The sequence below is a fragment of the Nanorana parkeri genome, unplaced genomic scaffold (genome assembly GCF_000935625.1).
Source record: "Nanorana parkeri isolate BGI_ZX_2015 unplaced genomic scaffold, ASM93562v1 scaffold102, whole genome shotgun sequence".
In the NCBI taxonomy this organism is placed as follows: Eukaryota; Metazoa; Chordata; class Amphibia; order Anura; family Dicroglossidae; genus Nanorana; species Nanorana parkeri.
This window is the reverse complement of record NW_017306370.1, coordinates 70,200-84,453: the sequence shown is the minus strand read 5'-3', so window position 1 is coordinate 84,453 and position 14,254 is coordinate 70,200. Positions and strand designations below refer to the sequence as shown.

Sequence of the window (14,254 nt, the reverse complement as noted above, 5' to 3'; positions counted from 1 at the left end):
TGCCGTTTTCCTTTTCCTTGAACATCCAAATAATGTTGATTTTCTGCACAGAATGCACAGGTGAAATTTTTTTTTTTTTAAACTTGAACTTTTAAAAATAAGGCAATGAAATATGTATAAGTCAAGTAAAAAGGCACCAAAAAACCCACCCATGAGCTCTCTTGTTCTACGGACAAAGTTAACTCATGTAGGTTGTACCAATTAAATCTGTATTCTGAGCACCAGCATATGGAATTTCGTATACTGGCGGGTGTTTGAACTTTTGAGAATGAGCTCAAATGGTTCTGAGCTTTAGAGAATGGGACTTGCCATTCATAGCGGACTGGTCAGAAAGGAAGTCTGCATGGACGAGGAGTATGGTAAGTAATCATCTCCACTGCCTGCATGCCCCCTAGCATTATTAAACCATTGAAGGGGGGCGGGGGCTCTCAGAGAGCCAAGATATAGTTTTTAGTAAGCAGACTAAGGTTCACCATCACATAGTGCAATCTAATAAATTTCTGTGATTTATTTTGCTATTGGTTAGTGCACTTTGCACATCACATTTGCATGTGTCTTTGCCTTATTAAGTAAGCCAGCTACTTTTTAACACCTTTTTATTATTGACCTATCTGATAACACATCACCTGTCTCACTCATTCCAGGAAAAATGTGCACTTCTTCTATTCTTCACATGAGTTGTATAGAATATCCTGTCCAATTATCCGGTACACTTTCCTGCACACTCTGCTGCCTAACTTGTCTCTCAGCGATGACCGTTGTTATTAGTGATGAATTATCTTGTGACATTTTTCAAGAGTTTCACGCTCTCTGGGGACAATACTTTTACTTGTCAGAAAATAGCTCTCCTATATGTATCAGTAATTATTTTAATGAGGTCTTAATTATATAACAACATAGATCTCTACTCTAGACAGAAATAAGAGCAGAATACATCGTAATTGCCGTTAATATTGTGATTTGGTTTTTATTGATGCATTTTATTTATCTGGAAACACATATAACAGAAAGAATACCAGCCATTAAAGTGACCCTGTTGCTAAAATAGATAATATAGACCTACCTACAAAGAAAATGATCAAGACTCAGCTCTCCTGCTGCCCGAGCCTTCAATCTCTGCTGTAGTGAAGAGAAAATATAGGCTGAAGATCCTACAGAATCCAACACTCCTGGAAGTGTTGGATACCTGGACCCCTAGTGCACTTAGTGGTTCACTCTGTCGACCCCTAATTCACAGCTGTGTTCTGAAGTGACTTAGGGTCCAATGGGAGGAACCAAAACGCAATGCTGGGGACTAGGAAATCAACACTCCAGGAAGTGGGTTTTTTTTTTTCATATCTCTATAGTTTGAACTTGATGGACATGTCTTTTTTCAACCTAACTATGTTTCGACAGATCCTTCAGCTAGTGTTTCCTCTTTAATACTGCAGAGATCAGCAGCACAGGCAACCGGAAAGGAGATCTCTCAAAGGGTAACACAAACTGCAAAGAGTGGGGAAGTTATAGAACAGTGTGTCAGGTTTTTACTATTATCACTACTATGTCACTCCGAGAAATCCCCTAATGAAGTCTGGTTGGAAACTGACACTTCCGGGAGTCTCCTTGGTCTTCTGCAGTGTTTACTGTTTCCCCTTGTCAAACCCTCTGCATGATAATTGTATCGTATAGTCCAGGAGAAACCACTGGGTTCTGCAGGGGGACCATGGAGATCAAGGCTCTAGGAAGAGTTTTCAAGTGGACTTCAGCAGAAGATTTCCATTAACCCCTTCATGACTGAGGCCTTTTTTTCCATTTTTTGCACCCATGTTATATTCCACATTTTAGGCCTGAAAATTACTTAAAACCCCCACACATTATATATTTTCTGAATGCCAAGACCCTATACAATATAATGGTGGTAGTTGCAAATTTTTATGTTGCGCAATATTAGCACAACTCCTTATTAAACCCCAAAATTTAGTGATACATTTAATTAAATGCCCCAAAACACAACAAAATACCAATTTTGTAAATGAAATATAAAAGATGAGGTTACAACGAGTAAAACAATACCCAACATGCCCAGTTTACAAATTGCGTGCATCCGTGAAACGGCGAAAAACTGCAGTACCCCAAAAAGTCCACAGAAGACGCTTTAAAAGCCCCCACAGGTCATCAATTTAGAGATAGCCCAAAATACTGGCCCTAGAATTATTGCACTCACTCCGGCGTGCGCGGCGATACCCAACACCCGCGTGCTCGCGGGGGCGGGGGACTTTTAAACATTTTGTATTATTATTATTAGATTTATTTGATTTGATTTTAATTTTAAAAACTGTTTTTGTTTTTTTTTGTACTTTACTTTTCTCACACTCACTGTCTTGATAGGAAATGAGAGAACATCTTCTCAGTAGAGACATAGACAGTACTAAAACCTGACAGATTCTCTAACCAAGTGGTTGTCAACTTACAATGTCCAGGAGGTCTCAGCTATGGCCCTTGACATCACCAAAGGACCGCACATAATGTTCAACATATGTAATTCTAGACTGGACTTCAGATATACTAGAGAAATGGATGGTCAGAGATTGTGGACCTGTCACATGTTCGGTTGGAATCTGGAGACATGCTGTAGAAGACTGTATAGGACTGGGACATTTTACAATGAGGCGAGTTGTGATCACTGCCAATCACTGTAGTAACGAGCGGGTCTTTCTTGCCCGTGCACGCGCACTAGGGGGCGCGCGCGAGCAGGAAAAAAATGCCGTCTGGCGACGGCAACCCGCTGATGCGAGTCCGCCGTCCGTCCGTTTTTTTTTAACGTGCGGACGGCAAGAGGTTAAAAGGTTTTGGCTGGAGCTGGGTTTTAAAGTTGGGTAATTTTCTCAGGTATGCAACCGTGTTGATTACCCTTACTTCCATATACCAGGGATTCCACAAAGCCATATTATTTCATTACACAAGTGTGCAGTAATTGTTCAGGTCACATGACAATCCATGCCCACGTCTCTGAGCTCTGTATGAACAGGGAAAGATTATAACCAATGGACAAACACCATAACTTAATTTATTTGATCCTTGTATGAGGGAAATGAAGCTAAATCGAATTGTCATGCCAGACATCATGGTGATGAGAATGAATTAATGTGCTGCCGCATTTATTATTAATCATTGCTGTTATAAGCTTCTGCTCTCCCTAGGACTTACTTTGGACGAAGGTTCATAAATATTAAACACGTTCTTGATCACTCCTGAGTCACCAGTGTGAGAGAAAACAGCATTTGTGTTTTGGTACATTTTGCAGAAAGGTCATGAATAAATGTAATTTAAGTTTTATGACTGATAAACACAGTATTAACTTGTGGCTTCATGAGCATCTCAGAACCAGCAGTGTAAATATGTGAACTTGATAGGACTGATGTGAAATTAGCGCCTGGTGTTCAACGGATTAATAGCTAGGAGTCAAATGTTTTCTGGCCTATGCTTGATTTTGCAGAATTTTTGTTTTTGGAAGGGGGCACCCAAAATCTTAAACAAATACAAAAAGTCGAATGGATTTTGGACACAATTTGCAAATATCACAGTGTCTGCAGATTCAGTCTGAATATGCTCAATTTTGATTTTCCCCAATTTAAGGTATGCACATCATATCTGTTTTGTGCTTTTAAAACCTTTCAGGAAATAAATGAAACAAGAGTCTGCCATATACAATGTAGAGCATTCCATAACAGAATCCACCTGACTTTGCCTTTACAAATCCAGTTGTATTTCCATTGCTGATGGCAAATGCCATATACATCAACAGGCTTCCTCCAGGTAGGGTAGATATGGGTAAAAGCAGTGCTGAAACTAACCAAATTTAAACCCGAAAGACAATTGAAACACACCTAAAACAGCAAATGATCACCCATGAAAACAATTGCAAAAGAAAAGATAAGCTAAAAAGTCAATCGTTTGTTTTGTTTGATCCAGGTTTGGAAGCAACCTGACCTTTTTTAATATCTCTTGAGGACTCTGTTGGTGAGCTCTTTGTTCTGGGTCTGCATACCGCTTTATATAATTTATATAATTTTATATTGTTAAGAATGCAGCATGAAGAGAAGGAATGTGCAAATGTAGACAGGAACACCGAAAACTCCCAGGTGGAGAGGATTAGAGTAAGAAATGAATAACAGGGACTGTTTTGGCCAACCTGTTTCCACCTATATCTGAAATATAATTTATATCACGTTTTGGTAACTTGATCATAACTAAGTAAGCTACCCTCATGCTAAAATTAGCCCCTAACCCTAAGTCCCTAAACTGAAACTATGACCACAACATAACCACTGAACCAAACTCTTTAGCTAATCCATACCCTAAACTTAACCCTAAACAAGACAAGAGCTACATACACTGTTGAAATACATATGCTTGAATACATTTCATGCCTTTAAGCCAAAAGATAGATCACTTAATTTGGTGCCTACTGTGTGTCACCTCTCTAATTGTGCAGTGTGTAAATCACAAGATGGGCTGTTATGATGAGGCAGGTAAAACTATAAGACTGGCTTCAGACCTTTGTGTTCCATTGTAGTGTGGTTAAGTGTGCACATTAACGTTCATTATATGAAGGCAGCCCATTTATTATTAATAATCTGAATGGGCTGTAAATGCATGACAACTGACCCAAATGTACATGGCCAATTTTTTTGTTTAGGGTAGCACACTTCAATGCATGGCTACATAAATGACACTGTACACTGTGCTTTACTGCAATGCACAAGTCTGAATGGGCCCTCAATATAGACTTATACTGTCTGCATATTTAGCTGTTTGCCTGGAGTTTGTCTTTGAGCGGCAGAGAAATTGCACTGAATGCCCCCTCTAGTGGCTAATCAACAAATTTCTATATTTAATACAAAAAAATAAATAAGGAAGGGCAAGTTTGCAAAAAGTTAAAGTCATAATAAAAATGACTTTACAATAAGCACTGTAATAATAAGTCAAAGTATGTAATCATTCAAGGAGAACTATGAGGTGAGTGCTTTTCACTCACCTCATAGTTCTAGCCGGCCTGTGACAATGAGACTGTCACAGGTCGGCTCAGAAGATCGGGAGGTGAGCGAACACATACCGGGTTCGCTCGCCTCTCGATCCAGTCACGGCTCTCTGCCGTGACAGGGGGAGGGGCTGGATTCCCCTCTCCGATCTGCCAGCGCTGACTGGCAGGAACGGACGGGGCGGATACAGCTGGCTCTGCCTCTAGATAGGCAGAGCCAGCTGCCACTCACGCAGCTGGGCAGATCCCGTCATCTAAGTCGGGATCCGCTCCGGCTGCGGCGTCTCAGTATACCGCGAGCTGTAGCTCACGGTATACTGAGCTTAGGGTAACGGGAGGACGCTAGTTTGTGTCCTCCAGTTACCCTAAGGAGAACTATGGGGAAAAACACTGACCCCATAGTTCTCCTTTAAGAATACAACATACCTTCCTTTAAGATGATATCCTCAACTCTGATACCATAGAATTACTCTGGCAGTAGTATATTACTCTGATAACCTGGCATTAATTTGGCAACAGGATATAACTCCAGAAACATTACCTCACCTTGATAACATGACCTCTCACTGATAATATCCCATCATTCTTCACATGACATGCATTATTTTGGTAACATGACAAATCTTGCTATCATAAAACTTCTTGGGTTTTGGCAACAAGTTATAATTATGCATTAGGCCTATTTGACACTAGCAAGCCTGTTGGCATCAACAGGATTGCTAGAGAAGGCAAATTAATCATTGAGCTGTTACTACGGCATCACTTGCCCGGCTGGCTGGACCAGAGGGGCATTACCCTATTGCTGACGAGGAGGGAGCATGAGAGCTTTCTTTGCTCACTTTAACTATTCTTTCACTAGCAAGTGGTCACCAGTGACAGAAACACAAGTATGACACCAGCCTTAGGTAAAATTGTGCAGTCATTTGGACATTTGGGTGAAACCTGTGTGGTGGTCACCAAATGGCCGGTAAAAATGGGAGTTGTTGCCAGTGTAATAATAGTAAAGAGACCAAAAGGCCTCATGTATTGACTTATGGTTCACTATACTAAAATTGTACCCTGGATGCCATGTAAAATAACATCAGCCATGGGTATGCTAGCTCAGCTCCATTCTTAATTCCCTCCCCATCTGTTCAAAATTCAAGGATAATAAAATTCCAGGTGACATTTGGCTGGAGTCCTCCCGCTACGGGTGCAAAGCCCCAACCATGTTCAGCCACACTCAGCTCATACTCCTATATGTTTACCTTCCATCTGGGCTTTGCCTCTTTGATTAAGCCCTGATGGAGAGTGAAATGTGCAAGAAGATGAACTGAGTTTGGTGGGACATGGGAGATTTACTTGGAGCAATAAAATTTGTTTGAATATGGGATATACGGTGTATAGCGCGTATCCTTTTTACTGAACTGCGGAAAATGCAGCCAATTGCATCACAGCACAAGGAACACACAAAAAAACCCCCAACATCTGCCAGAGCCAAGAACTGCAGTGCTGATTCAGACTAGTTCTCCATCGGGGGGGTGGGGGGGATAAAGCTGTATTTACACTGTTTCATCCATTATCAGTTGTTTTATCTGTCACAATAGACCAATGTGTAAACCTAAGACAGTAAAACTATAAGACGCTCCTTACTTTGATATTCAGTGCAGAGCAGATCAGTGGCCTTACGAGACATTTTGTTCTAATCATCCCTTATGTTTCTAAGGGTTCAGTGAATGCTCTAATAATACACTTCTCATCCAGCCTGATTTCAGCAATGTCAAATCAGTAAAGAGCTGGAAGAAGGCAATTTGTAATTTTCTACCTTCAATTGTACCGTTTATAAACACGCATACAGCTGATCCTAAAAGGAGATTTTTAGAGTGATGGAACCCTTAAGTGGAATCATGATTAATAATGTCATCTCATTGACAGTATAACGTTTTTATTTTAAATGAAGTGATGTAATTTATACGCTAAAGCAAACATTTTGATGGGAGTGCTCATTCACCACACCGATTTCCCAACCAGAAGGAGGACAGTCGGGTCTAATGTTGCCTATCCTTCATAAAGTAAACCTATTTCCTAAGTTGCTACAGTAGACCAAGCCCCATCACCAGATACTATAAAGTGCTGGACACTAAAACCGAGATATGGAGAGATAAGGGAAAACCTCCTTGCCCCATGTGACAACATTCAGTGTCTGGGTGGCTTATTGCCATGCCCAAGCACTATGACGTTGGGGGCAGGGCTATCCAAGTAAATACTAATGCAGTCTTTTGGAAAGTCAATATGTGCACTGAAACTTGTGTCCCTATGTGAAAGATTTTTTTTCCCACTTGCTGTCCATTTGATGGGTGCAAAACATTTAGCTAAGCCTTCGTCTGTAGAAACCCTTCGGTTCAGCTGAACCAAATGGGTGCTGTACGCTCTATTCTCAATTGCCCGCACAGTAAAGTAAACAGCTGAGCCGAATGGACAAACTTCGGCTCAGCAAAGCCGAACACACAGCCACAGCAGGGAGAACAGTCTGCCGAAGTGGATCGAAACCCAGCAAGTAGTTAAAAAATAGAAAAATAATTTAAAAAACAGCATGGAGTTCCCCTCCCCAAATCATACCAGACCCTTTGGATCTGGTAGGAATGTAAGGGGGGACCCCCGATGTAAAAAGAAAAAAAAATGTGTGGGGTCCCCCTACAAATTCATGCCAGACCCTTTAGGTGTGGTAGGAATTTTAAGAGGGACCCCAACGCCCCAAAATACATAAAATAAAATTCCATACCAGACCCTTAATCTGAGCAGAAGCCTGGCAGAGCAGGAAAGGGGGGACTCTTCCCACTCTCCAACTATAGAAACTATAGCATGTTCGGTGTGTCTGATCATCTCCTATAGCATGTCTACATTCTCTGAAGATCTCCTATAACATTTTTGCAGTCTCTGATCATCTCCTATAGCATGTCTGTGGTCTCTGTCCATCTCTTATAGCATGCCTGCAGTATGTCTGCAGTCTCTATAGCATGCCTATGATAAAAAGATCATCTCCTACAGCATATCTGCGATCTATGACTTTCTCTTGTAACATTCTCCAAGTCCCTGATCATGTTTGACAGCAATACATTTGCTGAATATTATGTGCAGCCCTTTGGTGATTCTAGGGTCACACTTGACCCCTACATCAAAACAGTTGAAACCAACTGCCCTTGAGTAAATGAGCATTTGATCCTTGCAGTGTTTGGGGGGTGGGGGCTTGCACTAAAAGGGTAAAAATAAATGTCTGCTGTCCACCAGAGTTGTCCTTTGTGCTGTAATAAGTAACTCATATGGTCTCAAGTCTCCAAAATATTCTACAGAAGCACTTTTAGCGCCCCATTAGCAGCATGTTAAATCTCTTCTTTTTTCATGATTGTATCCATTTAAGAAAAGAAAAAAATGAGTGAAATGTTCATACAAATACCCCAGCTCCTTGCAGAGGAACAATGTTTAAAAGTAACAAAAACAAAAATGGAAAGTCAGCAAGGAAATAGTTGCTTAGACCATGCTCCGCCTGGCGAAACGCAAGTTAATCTTCAAAATGCTACCCATTCAGTGTGCTATAACCTTCTGCTCAGCGGAGTGAATGGAGCACAACAAGCCTGTGCTATCATGACTGAACGTCTTGCTTGATTTACCAGAAAATCAGATGCACTTACATCTATTTTCTGTTCTGATGATGATGCATTATCATAAAAGGCATTACATTTTTTCCATCGTGCCGGCAAACAGTCCACAAACCTTCTCCACGGATGGAGGTTTTAATCATAAATTGCAATTTCTTTGTATAAAACAGAAGGTGATGCAATTTAAAGGTACATAATGAAGATAAGTACCGTACACAGGCAATCACCAATGTGAATGTGCTGACAGATACTGAATGCTGCATTGTAGAGTTTTCTGCATTTCTGGACTTTTTTTTAGAGCTTGCCATATTGAAAGGGAAATGTCATTCGCTTTTAGTATTGCAGTAGCAGCGGAAAGGATATTGTTCAATGTCAAGAAAAATCAGTACAATAAGTGATCGGAATTAGAGTTTTCTGCTTTGATAGGATCATGGCTTTTAGAGGAGCCGTCTGTAAATGTTAAAGGAGCAATCCACTCAAAGGTTATAATTTAGGTAGAGGTGCAGTGGTGGTATTCAGTAAAAAGGCTCATTCAATAAACCGTTCTTCATTCTTAAAGTGCAACTGAAGTGAAACCTAAACCTCCTCTTTAGTTTTGGATAGAGTGGTGAGGGATTAAAACACCTATCAGGTTTATATTGCTGTTTGTGTTCCCATTAGGGAGATTCACCCTCTCTATTTGCCCTGGTGTCACTGAAAGTGAAAGAAAAACTCACCTTTTGGGATGTCATCAGAAGAGGAATAAATGGGAAATCTTCCAATGGGGATACTAGTTCTGAATTTCCTCTCAGTTTCTATGGTGGCTATTGAACAGGAAGTAAAGGGAAATCTTTCCAAGGGCACACAGATGGCAAAAATAGACTGACAAGGGTTATATCTAGGGATGCCCTGAAATGTCATCAGTTCAGTGCATCTCTAACTTCTCTCCTCCCTGCTGTATGTCGGTTTGTGTTCCCTCTGATGCCTGCTGCTCTGCCCCACCTGTGAGGGGACACAGAGGACCCAGCTGCCTGTGTCCAGCAGAACCAGGAGGACAAGCAGGGCAGTGCGGGGAGGTGGCAGTTGTCAGCAGAAGATAATAAAAATCACAAAAATAATTTTTTTAAATGTTAAAAGGTTGGGGGAAAAAAAGAGTAATTTTCGGTTCTGGTTTCGGCTTGAGAAAATTTTTATTTTCTCTCAGTCTGAAAATGTCATTTCGGTGCATCCCTAGTTATTAATTTAAATAAATGTACAGTGCCAGGGGCCCAATCGGCAGCTAATTAGATGGATCTATTCTAAAGGTGATTGGTTAATAAATAACAGTCAATATTGTATATATAAATAAATTATTATATAAATTAAAACCTAATAGTCACTAACTGAAAAATGTGCAAAAAATGCAAAAAGGTACATTTCGTGCCAGATATACTTGTGCAAAGATTGACATGTGCAAAAAATCCATGTGCAAAAAGTTGATATAATCATACACATCTACATAGAAAGTGAATTGATTATCTTATAAATATATGTGCCATTAAATATAAGCCTTATAAGTCCACTTGTTTATATCATATCCAGAGTGATCAGTCCGTAATCCATAAGTGAAACTATTAATGCATATCCAAAATGTGAAATAATATCAAGTCCCAAAAGTGATTGATGATCTCTCCAGAAATTGTATTTGTGCCATGCAGTCACCCCCTCAAGAGTGCACACTCACCACAATAAGATGGCTGTTAATTGATATCCCAAAAGCCCACTGATAGATCACGATATTCCAGTGCCTCCTATAGATGCTTTCACAGTGATGTCCTATTGATCGATAAATCCCCATATTTATAGAAAAAAAGAGCTCCTCATTGTATAGTAGTCAAGACCATTTATGTAAGAAAATGTAAAAACTCATATTCAAAAACGAAGCAACCGGCCGGTACAATTCAACAGGAGCCCAGGAGCCTGCACTTTCGAGTTTGGTGTGGTATGAGATAGACCCGCCCCGGCGCGTTTTGTCATCAAAATATGTCTTCAGGGGGACAGCAGGTGTGCACTCTTGAGGGGGTGACTGTGTGGCACAAATACAATCTTTGGAGAGATCAAGCACTTTTGGGACTTGATATTATTTCACATTTTGGATTGGCATTAATAGTTTCACTTATGGATTATGGACTGATCGCTCTGGATATGATATAAACAAGGGGAATTATAAGACTTATATTTAAAGGCACATATATTTATAAGATAATCAATTCACTTTCTATGTAGATGTTTATCAACGTTTTGCACATGTTAATCTTTGCACAAGTATATCTGGCACGTAATGTACCTTTTTGCATTTTTTGCACATTTTTCATTTAGTGACTATTAGGTTTTAATTTATTTTATATAATTGATTTATTTATATATACAATATTGACTGTTATTTATTAACCAATCACCTTTAGAATAGATCCATCTAAATAGCTGCCTATTGGGCCCCTAGCGCTGTACATTTATTTATACAGTATTTATAACTGGACCAGGTTGTCTATAGTGCAGCAGCTTCCTATCGATAGTCTGTTGAGAAATATTCCAAAGCGCAGAATTTTAACAACCTTTTAGACATCCCTAGTTATTATTATTATACAGGATTTATATAGCGCCAACAGCTTGCGCAGTGCTTTACTATATAAGGAAGACATTACAATCACAATACGATTCAAGACCAGATGGTAAGGAGGGCCCTGCCCGTGAGGTTATGACTCTCTTTTGCTCTGTACGAAACTAAAAAAAAGATTTGGCTTCAGTTCTACTTTAAATAAGCAGCTTTCATGAAAATGTTACCTGGCATTTCTGCCATGAAGTCCTTTTGCAGATGCTTACCGTTACAGGGTGACCATGCTTTGTTCCTGTCTCCCAGTTGTGTTCCTCAGCTGTCACCCCGCCACACAAGTTTCTGATGGAGACTATCGGGTCTTTTTATAAATGATTTGCAGAGCTATTTTCCCTGCAAATCTCTAAACGTTTATTCTGTGGGAGACAAAAGGAAAGTTTTTTTTTTATATATTTTCTTTTCAGGTCAAATGTGATAATCAGAAAATACTGCATTATGGCCACTAGACAGAGCTGAGGAGCATAGGAGATAAATACTTATAACTTAAAGTGAAACTAAACTCAGGAGTTAAATCTAAAAAATGCATTCAAGTACCGTAACTATTAACTAAAATGTATCTTATTTGTGTATCACTCAGCTGTAGATCCTCAAATCATCTCTGAATTGGTGCTGACACTGACCTTCCTTCTGGAGGGGGGCTACTTTTGATCCCCATGGTCCCTTTGTGTATTGTAAAGTAGCCACCGCTTCAAGCTCGCTTCCATGAAGGACTACAATCTGAGTGCAAATTAGTAAACTAAACATGAGATTGTAGCCCATATTGGGAACAAGCTTTAACTCTAAACAAAGTTCAAAATAAGGACTATTTCCAGGGACAACACCCCAAAATCTTGGACCTGGGAATTGGAAGTTATAAACTATGGCACAAGTAGACTGTAAAAATCCTTTCCTTTGCCTGTACTGTGGCTAGTTGGCTTGCCAACTGACATTACCAAAGGGGTCATAGACAGTTTTACTCAGGATCCTTGGGCAAGCTTCCCAATTTCCCATTGTGGTCCTATCCACGCCAGGCCTGTGCCTCAGCGGACTTCTCTTCAATACTGGCCACTCTGTTGCTTTCATATGGATAAACTTTGAGGGTGAGAAAATAAATTCACGTTCCAGCCTCTGAACGAAGGATGTGTCTTTTTTTTTCATTTTAATACAATGGCAAAAGGTCTTGGAAAACATTAATGCTGAAAAAAGTGAAATGTCTCCCGTGGTGATTGAATTCATTTGAGAACATTCAGGGATGTCTTTTTCTGGATGATCTTACAAAGGTTCTACATTTATTTTGTTCCAAACCAGTTATTCTCCTGTTGCTGGCGAGCGACCGTGAGTCGTGATATAGCCCCTGGGAAGAAAGGATTCTCCAAGCTAACCATCCATCTGACAGTATGAATGATTACCGGCCCGCATTAAAAGTAATGATATTGCAATGAGGGGAATGACATCTGCATACCGCGGCCTGCCTGTCACCTATTTCTCACTGGTGACTGCAGAGTGATACATTGCCACTTCTCAGCCTTTGCTTCTTCAGCATAAAGACTTTTTCTCTTACCCACCAACAACCTTTTCCTTGAATATTTCAAGTGTTCTGAAATGTGATTGCCCGTGTGTAATATATGTGGTGCTCTTCAAATGGATTGCGTTTATCAGTTAAAGTGACATTCCGGTCAGAAAAGAAAATCTCTCATCAACCTCTGTCTGTAATTTTTATTTATTTGCAGACCTTGTTAGACCTTGTTTTTTTAAATGTCCCCTGTACAATATGGCTGCCTTACATTAAAGTCAGTGACTCCCATTATCTAGAGCTGTCATAGGTGTTGCTAAGCCTGAGCACAAGCCCTGGGTCCACTCTGAAGTCTACTCTGAAGTGTCCTGGCTGCTGGGCCTGCAATATCTCCTCTGCCCGTCCTTGGGTGTAAAAGGCAGTGCCATTTCTGGGCCTGCAAGGGGGACAGCAGAGCCAGGGATAGCTGCCGGTGTGGGGTGCACACTTCCCAAGCACCATACAAGGGATTAGGTGGCTCTATAGTCATCTGAGAACTTGTATGTAGCAGCCATCACGGGCTGTAAAGATGTTTAAAGCTTCCCACCAGCAGGAAAAGCCACTTAAATATGGCCACCGGTAAAAGAGAACCCTGCATTATAGGTGAGGACACTAAGGGACAGTTTACAAGCTAGATCCTGGGGAGGGGTGAGTGCCAACCGCCAGGGAAACAGGGATCAGCTAAGTAAAAGACATTAACACAATACTCCATTAATGAACAGTTGACCCTTGCAGTGCAGAGGTAGCCCAAATGCAAGGGTAGTTTTTTGTTTTTCTTTACTTGGAGATGGTCTTTTAAGATGTACGTATTTTTAATCTCAGACGGTTAGGGGGTAGGTATGTGTGTAATAGATATATATCAGTATTTATGGTTTGATTTGTATTTTCCTTCCTCCTTTTAGATTTTTCTTTCTGTACCCCAGTGTTAATTTCGTCGACTAATACATTTCGTTAGCAACACTTTTTCAGTGACTAAAACTAGACTAAATAAAATAAAAATGAAGTTACGATGACTAAAACTATAACAAAAATATATTGACATTTTAGTCAACTAAAACTAGACTAAAATGTTGGGGAGAGACAATTTGGGAAGAGATCCAATCAGAGCTAATCTTTTTGGACTTCCAGTTTCGGTTCCATCCTAAATGGACAGCTAATAGGTAATATATGTAAGGGCATTAAAGCCAATATAGTTTTTCATTTTAATATTTTAGAATTGCACTTCTGCTTGAGAGAATGAAGAATGTCATATGCAAGTTGTTATAATCAGTGCATATCTAATTACTGGTCCTTTGCTTAAAATACTCAATATCATTGTTTCTTTATAAGACTTGGTTTAATCTAATTTTAAGATAAATAAAGACATGTTATATATCACAACTGTTAAATCTGTGTCTGTATTGCATGTTGAAACCTTAATACCATAAGTAATCACA

The 14,254-nt window shown here is 40.0% G+C and overlaps 1 protein-coding gene across 1 annotated transcript in view; it reads left to right on the top strand.

Moving 5' to 3' along the window:
• Positions 1 to 14,254, top strand: part of CNTN5 (contactin 5) — a gene marked incomplete at its 3' end in the record, with an annotated part of 543,955 nt that overhangs the window by 459,911 nt on the left and 69,790 nt on the right. The gene's annotated exons all lie outside the window — the stretch shown is intronic.